A 9,206-nucleotide genomic window follows, 5' to 3' on the forward strand; every position below is an offset into this window, starting at 1 on the left:
GACAATAATGTAAGCTCACACCTGACATTTATGACACTTTGTTGCCTCTTTTCAGTGGTGGAAGTTCAAATGTAAATTCTGATGAGGAAAATGTACAGCCTATGGGGGTTTCCAAAAATGTTACAGATCAGCCTATTACTGATGCAAATGTACATGATGTACTTGATGAGGAAAGGGCTGAAAATGAGCAGGCTAGAGGTATGCCAAAATGGCTGGTGCATATATTGCGTGACAGTAAATTGGATGCACCTTTTTCTAGTCATACTCGTTCAGGCTCTCGCCATGCATCTTATGCATTGTTATGCTTTGATTGTGTCTAGCTTACATAATGTTGAGGAACCTCTGTCTTTTGATGAAGCAAAAAATTTAGAAAATTGGTTGGCTGCCATGCAATCAAAATATGATGCACTTATAGAAAATGACACATGGACTCTATGTGATTTGCCTCCTGGCAAAAAGGCCATTGGTACAAAGTGGGTTTACAAGTTGAAATGCAAGCCTAATGGTGAGGTCGATCCCCATAAGGCTCGACTTGTTGCAAAAGGTTATGCACAACAAAAAGGCATAGATTATGAAGAAACTTTTTCTCCCACTTGTCGTATGACTATTGTTTGTTTTCTATGTGCATTGGCATCTCATTTTGGTTGGGACGTACATCAATCAGACATTGTTACTCCTTTCTTGAATGGTGACATATTTGATGTAACGCAGCCTTGCGGTTTTGTCAAGAAAGGACAAGAGGACAAAGTGTGCAAATGTAAGAAGGCTTTGTATGGGTTGAAGCAATCTCCTCGTGCTTGGTATCAGAAAGCTGACACTCATTTGGTCAAACGAGGCTTTCGTAACAGTCCAACAGAAAGCACATTGTATGTCAAGCGTGAGAGCGATGTACTTCTCGTTGTTGTTCTTTATGTGGATGATTTTCTGATCACTGGTCCCAATGAGGCACATATTTCTGAATTTAAGGCTGATTTGAATGCTACTTTCAAGATGAAATATTTGGGGTTGTTGCATCATTACTTGGGCATAGAGTTTAAGTAGTGTGATGGCGGTATTGCCTTGTGTCAGAAAAGTTACATAGAGGCATTGCTATGTAAGTTTGGACTTGAGGATTGCAAACCTATCGCCACTCCCATGGAAATAGGTTTGAAGTTAAGTCTACATGATGCTGGAGATCTTGCTGATGTCACTCTTTACCAAACTAGTGCTGGCTGTCTCATTTATGTATGCAACACGAGGCCGATATTCAGTTTTCAGTCCCACAGGTCATCAGATTTATGCATAGCCCATGGTCTAAGCATTGGCAAGCTATCAAGAGGATTTTCCACTACCTTAGTGGCACTTTACGTCTTGGCTTGTTTTATCCCAAGGGGGGATCATTGCTGCTAGACTTACATGTGTTTTCGGACGTAGATTGGGCTAGTTGTTTTTACACGCACTTGTCCAGAAGTGGTTTTTGTTTCATGCTTGGCAATTCATGTATATCATGGTTGAGCAAGAATCAACCTACTGTGGCCACTTCTAGTTGTGAGGCTGAGTACATGGAAGTCTTCACAGCTACGGTTGAGTGTGTATGGCTCAGACGCCTTATGGCTGATTTGGTTGTTGGATAGTACACTGCCAACACTATCTACACTGACAGTCAGAGAGCATTGGCAATTGCGAGGAGCCCAGTATTTCATGCTCGCACAAAGCACATTGAGGTGCATTATCACTATGTCAGGGAGAGGCTCTGAGTAAGAGAGATCAGCTTGGCTTATGTGCCAACACAGGACAACCTTGCAGATCTTTTCACAAAGGCATTGTCTCCTGAGAAGTGAGAATATTTTTGCAAAGCTTTGGGATTACTCCCCTTTGTGGATTGATCATGTCCTCAGGGCATAGCACTTCCATGTACTCATGTGCCAGCTCTCGTTCATCGCATCACTCCAGGCGGGGATTTGTTACCATATACATGTGGTAATGATGTGAGTGAACACACTAAGACCGCCAAGGCATTTTTTTCCTCTTTAGGAGGTTTTTTTCCCATGCATTGTATATACGCCCATCACTCTATGGCTATCTATCCTTTTCCATTGCACACTAAGTAATACACTCTAGTGTGTGCCTTGAGCCTCCTTCGTCTTCTCCAAGCTGTGTGTGTTTTCCTGCAATCCTGATTCCAAAAAAAAAGCAATTTTTTTTAATGAAAATGAAGCCTCTCTCTCTTTTGCATGGAAATATAGTTGATGTGTCAAGTTTTGGGCCATTTTGCCGCTTTGCACTAAAACTATGTCATTTTCAACTCTTTTTTTACCCAAAAAAGACCATGTCTAATGTGAAAAATCCCAAACACAGTCAAAAGAATCCGTAAATTTGTGGGATCACTTGAGTAAGAATAAAAAGCACGAATATGCATTAGCCTTCATTACTTTTTCTGATTCGGTCATCTTTTTTATAATTTTACAACGATGCTTGTTAATTACTATTTTTGGTAGTTCTTGCCCACATCAATCCTTGTAGGCGAGATGAATGTGCCACCATGAATTTTTTAGAATATATACATCACAAAACCAAATAAGGCATCTTTTCAAGTAGGAAAACTTGCAATGGTGCCACATCCAGGGCCACAACTCCTTGGATAGGTATTACATGATGATAGTGACAACAATAGCCGCTTTAGCACATATCACAATATGTATATAATTTCTTTTATTCCCATGCATAAAAAAATATCAAAAGTGAGGTGAATTTTATTATTTCACATTGTGAACATTCCACAACACGAGAACTTCCAAGTCGCCCCATTAAAAATACATGACATAAAAGTCAGAGTCGGTTAGGTAAGCCACTAAATGAGTGAGGTGTTATCCCAAAGCTTCAAGTGATATTCTATGTAATTCAAGAGTCTTATCTATTCTAGGTATTGCTCAAGATAGAGGATTTAAGAATATTTTTGTTTTGTGTTAGGTGAGCAATAGAGCCAAAGTCTATGCAGTTTAATCTTGGTGAAGTGAAGGAGGAAGTCCAAAAGAACCTCATGCACTAAGCACAATGAGGTATGAGGGGAGAAGCTTAAATACCAAAAACCCCTCATGGAAACATGGTAGCCATTGTGGCATTCTTTGATGTTACATTTTCTACATTTGTTCTTTGAAGCATCCATCACATTAGAAGATTTCGGAGGCCATTTGGATGGTCTTCTACGAAATTCTATTTCTCTCTCTAGAAAAATCTTCATAAAATACATTTGTACTTATTGAAAAGGACAACTATATACTTTGAAAAGTAAACCTAACTTTCTAGCTGTTTTTGAAAACGGTCACCCTTTTATTAAATGCAATTGTCTTTTCATGAGGTCAGTGCTGCTCATTCAATATGGCTTTTGATATCATTGAAATTTAGAAAAAAATACCAAAATATTAGATAATGTCAAAACTTGAAGATTTCGACATTGCCAATGCGTCCAAAACACCTAAAAACCTAAAAACCTATTGTCTACTTCCCATGTTCTGACATCCAAAGAGGGTAAAAATACAAAAAAATCAATAGAAGGGGGTTTTAGCTGAACGGCACGCGAGAGACACTCTACATTTTTTGTGAAATGGACTTTGCCATTTGTTCGGTTACTTCTCTCTTTTATGGGTTTATATATATATATATATATATATATATATATATATATATATACATGTATATATACACACACACATATATATAAAAGGATTCTAGCCGAACAACGAATGAGGGGCAATCTAAATTCTTGTGAAAGTTTCTCTATGCGCCGTTCGGCTACTTCTCACTATATATATATACTTCTTACTATATGTATATAATATATATAGTAAGAAGTATATATATATAGTGAGAAGTATATATAGTTATCTATATATATAGAAAGCCATAAAAGAGATAAGTAGCCAAACAACGCATAGAGGCCATTCCACAAGAATTTAGAGTACCCCTCGCGTGTCGTTCGGCTAAACCCCCCATTTTGGCATTTTCTCTCTCTCCGGGTGTCAGAACAAGGAGACACGATTTTTAGGTAATTGGGCATTCCGGACGCATTGGTGGTGTCCAAATCTTTGAGTTCTAACATTATCTGGAAGTTTTGTATTTTTTTTAATTTCAACGATGTAGAAAGCCGTATTGAATGAGCAGCGCCGACCTCATGAAAAAGATAATCGCATTTAATCAAAAGGTGAACGTTTTGAAGGATCGTTGGCTCATTGAATGAGTATGTGATACATTTTCATACTTTTGTTAATATCAGCCTATTTTTCTACATAACGTTCGCCTTTCTCTCATTGGAGGAGCTCTTTTTTCTCTCTCTACTAAAAGGCCCACCAAAAGACCTTCAAAATTTTCTAATGACTCCATCTTTCACACTACATGCTTTTGTTTGAGAGATTTCTTGTATGTATATAGAGTGTCCCATAATCAACACTTGAATTACACTCTTCCTTTCTTTCTCACAAGCACTCACCTTGCGTGAACATGTACTTCAAGTCCAACTGCTCAACTCCAAATAAGAGAGTATACCAAAGGCACTTTTTTCTCGTATGTATATAGAGTGTCCCATAATCGACACTTGCATTACACTCTTCCTTTATTTCTCACAAGCACTCACCTTGCATGAACAGGTACTACAAGTCTAGCTGCTTAACTCCTATAAGAGCATATACTAAAGGTGCTTTTTCCCAAGTGGGTTTTTTTCTTTTGGTCATTCAGGTTTTAGACCCTAACCTAGAAACACACATAACTATCCTCTCCTATAGATTCCTTATACATTAACACTAAAAAAATCCCATAGGAGAGTGTTATTACACCTTAGGGTGACCTATTTGGGTTGTTTTGTTGCAGTTACTGTGACTTGGATCATGATGGACCGTGATCCATGTATCTTGTCATAATACTACTAAACTTTGTAGACTTGTCCCTTTTGGCCTAGTGAATCTCATTGGGGAAATTTTGGACTCTCAAATGGGCCCTATAAGGACTTTGACTTTCTCTCGGGTGCATGGTAAAATTTTTACAAATAAATCAAAAGTTGTTGGACCTTTTGGATTTAGAATGTACTCATTGAGATCTATCCATTGATATATAGCATGCAATCAGATTCCTTATATTCTAAAAGATTCCATTTTTTCATGTGACAACTCCGTTAAATAAATGGAATCTCTCCACACATTTTCAAATTCAGTGGGAAGGCCATAACTTCTACATATCAACTCCAAATTTGTCTGAGTTTGGGGATTTAGAACCTACTTTCTAAGATCTTTCCAATGATATGTTGGTTGACAAAGCGTTAATGTACTTCACTGGGTTTCCCACTTTGGACAAGAGAGGCAAAGTAAAACCTCCTTATAGGGCCCCTTTTAGAGTCCAAATTTTCCCTAATCTCCCTTAAAATTTCATGATGATCCGAGTCTGTTTAATCCACAAAATGGCGTGATGATCGAGGGTGATGAGAAAGGACATATGATTTCTTGATCATTAATGAGTGGTGATTTTCTCATTCATTTGCTTATTAGGTTCTCTTCTTGAGGACTGACAACCTCAAAGAATCCCCATGCCCCATCCAAATCACTTACCTAAGTATTGACATACTATGTTAGTGCGAGACAGCTATGCTATAGACTCCATTGTGGAGGCCCACTAACAATGAGCCAATGATGAAAAAGCAAGAAGAAACAACCATAACACAAGCACCTGCAAGGGTTACTCCATAATTCACAAGAAACACATTTAGTGCACGTAGCATATGTACAAGAAAGGCCATCGTGAGCATCCATGCATGCAAGTGTACATCGACATCACGTTAGTAGCTAACTCTCTCTTGTAAGAGGATGGTTGGTCAACCAATATCACCAGCATATGGGAACCCTATCCAATAGCTAGCATCACCATCAACATGTATGCATGCTCCATGGCCATACACCATCATCACTCTATGCACATGCTTTCTCTAGCAGTCATTTCATGAATAAGTGTATCATCCTAGCGACCTCTTTGTCAATGATAGAGTAAGACCCATTGCCATCTGAATGAGTGCAAACCTTACAATCATGGAAACTGAACTAGCTACTGATCTTGTAGATTTAGCCTCGTATCTATTCCCCTTTCGACAACTATCCTTGTAATCACCTCATTATCTCCTGCTTCACATCCTAGCCAGCACTAGACATTGGGGAAAAAAATCCATCCCTTCTCTCTCTCTCTCTCTCTCTCTCTCTCTCTCTCTCTCTCTCTCTCTCTCTCTCTCTCTCTCTCTCTCTCTCTCTCTCTCTCTCTCTCTCTCTCTCTCTCTCTCTCTCAAGTGTTCTGTTGTAGGCAAAGACATTCAGAACAGGCAAACACAGGAATCAGAATGGAACTGGAACAGAACACAGAAACAAAAAAAACCTAATTCTACCATAACTTCCGCCATCATATTCTGAGAAAGATACTGATCGACAGTTACATAGTTAGAGAATACTAATGGGCAACGCCCTTTCCCAAGAACACCCCTTGGAATCCCAAAAGTACAAAAGTTGATATTCCGAAGTCCATTAAGGTAAAACATCCAAAATTCCCTCGGCTTAACACTTGGCACAGCCCGGTGGCTAGAGCCATAGGTTGACCTTGACCCACAATCCCTTGATCAAGTAGCCTGCTCCCTAGCAACACCTTCTACATCTGTCTCCAAAGCCTTTTATGCCACAAAATCCAGATCCACTTGCTTTTCCTCCTCGGCTTCCACCTGCTTTTCCACTTACGATTCCATTCCACCTGCCAAATTTTGATCTGATTCCAAAACCCCACTACTCAAATCCGCCTTCCACTTACTCAGATCCCAGGCACCTACTTCAATTCCCTTAACTTTGTTCTTCAACTCCTCCATCTCTGCAACCAGCCTCTCATTCTCCATCTTCAATGTCTCATTATCCCTCTTTATGCTCTCCTTTCCATCTTGCTGAAACCAGTTCTTGAACCGGTCCTTCGACACTCCCATATGATCCCTCCAAAGCTTAGTTGTTGTATTCCACATCTCCTATGCATATTCCATCACTTCCTTCTTGAAGGCATCCGCATCCGAATCTCTACTAAGACACTTGTCATCCCCTGGCCCCTTAATGCCGCCTTCTCCATATCCGCCAATGGAGTTAGTCTATTAGTCAGAAAAACATTTTCAGTGGTCAAATCAGCCACCTTGTCCCCCAACTCTTTGAATTGCTTATCCACTATGGTCTTCAGTCCATCTGCCCACCGAGTGAAATCCTCAGCCACACTCAAAATTTCAGCATTCCTTGCCATAGCCTCAGTTGTAATCCTCTTAACCTCCTCCTGCAATCTTTCCTTATCCGACCTCTCTAGAAACAATTGCATCCTAACTTTCTGCATTTCCCATTCTAGAATAGCACTATACTTATGTTCCATCTTCTCACTTTCCATCACCCTAAGCGTCGCATCCTGATTCTGCAGGAACTCATTCAAATGAGCCAAGCAGTTAGTAGCCTCCTCCACAGAGAAAATCCCCCTGGCCTCATAATTGGAACTGTTACCTGCCTTAACCTTCAAACTCTTCAGAACACTCTTCTCCGTAGCTCCACCAATTCTTTTCATCGACAGTGTGACCTTCTTACCTTTAGACTCCGACTTCTTGGACTGTGACTCCATGGTGAAAAATTCAACTTTGATTCAGGCTCCTCCAAACCCTTCCAAGAAACCATAAAAGGTGATTTGCTTTTATCAGTTGTTGGAGATTCCAACAACAACTTCCTCCGCTTCATTCCACTCAATGTTTCCTCTTCTTTCAACACATCTGCACCCAGTGTCCTCAAACCTGTAAGCTTCTCTAGATACCAAAATAGATTTGTGACTCTGATTCCACCCGCATTTCGCACCATATAATATGCCTTCATCCCAATCGGATCTCCAAATTCCCCCTTCATCTGAGAGTCAGTCACCTTCCGCCCCTTAGCCGGCACAGACAAATACAGAACTTTGAAAACCTTGGATACCAATTTTGGTGTCAGGCGCACATCCCCTGCAATCACTCCATCACCCTCCTTAATCATGTTCCACTGCTACTCAGCGAACTCGTTCTCTCCCCATGCATCCCAAGGTAAACATGCAAACTCGTAAAGGCTTATGTGCTAGAGCCATACCTGCGTTTCCTCCACATTCAGATCAAACACTTTCACTGCCGTCTCCGCACTCGCTTGATCACTCGTAGACCCAGCTTCATCACTCTCCACCTCGATGTGATCTTCCTGTTGCCTCGCCTTGAACAGCTCCCCCATTGCCATCTTCATCGACCTTGTGTTCGGCATTGATTCTGATGCATCGTCCTGCATTCCCGACATCAACTTTCCCTTAATATTTTCAGAAAAAATTTCGCCCGTCTTCTCCTTAACAGTCAATGAACTACGACGTTCGCACACTTGGATATGATCTCCAACAGTTCTCACCACCTTAGCCTTATAATGATGAATTTTCACCTCGATTCGGGCACACCATGCAAGATTCACCCAAAAAATATTCGTCCTTAATTGGGTCACATCAGCACTAAGCAAATTTTTAGCCTCAAACTGAGTACCCCCAGTAATGAGTACCCCTTGACCCTTTTGCCCAATTCCATTCCTCCGAATTTCCTCCTTCTTGACTTCCAATTCCATAGTCTGAATTCCAACCTCCAGTTCACAATCCAAATTCTGAATTCCAGATCCCTTTACAGGTTTTGAATTGCAACAAGAAGTTGCCAATGCTACCTCCGAAAATTCCGCTGCAACCTGCCTGGACATCCATGCTTGTCTCCTCTTCTGTCCAACTTCCGCGTTTACATCATCTGCTTGACTCCCAAATTGACAAATGGCTTGACAATTTCCATGATAAAATTCAGCTCCATCTGCATTTCCAAAGATGACTTCATCATTCGCTGCAATATCTTTAGCCTTCCTCAACATCCACTATGGAATTTTAAGAACTTCTAATATCTGAATTTGCATCTGCATTTCCACCTGAATCGGAATTCCAATCTGAATCTGAATTGGAATCTTAATCTCACTCAGAATATGAATCTGAACCAAAATTTGACACTTGGGATACTCCTCTTCATGTCCCTTATACAAAAGTGCCCTATCAACTCCTTCATATTTGTTCTGATTTTTGTCCAATCCAAGAATAAAATGATGTTGTTAATCCCCATTGAGTATCAATGTCAGCCTCCTTGTGACACTGACTGT

This window comes from Adiantum capillus-veneris, chromosome 3, assembly GCF_014529385.1.
Source record: "Adiantum capillus-veneris isolate H3 chromosome 3, ASM1452938v2, whole genome shotgun sequence".
In the NCBI taxonomy this organism is placed as follows: Eukaryota; Viridiplantae; Streptophyta; class Polypodiopsida; order Polypodiales; family Pteridaceae; genus Adiantum; species Adiantum capillus-veneris.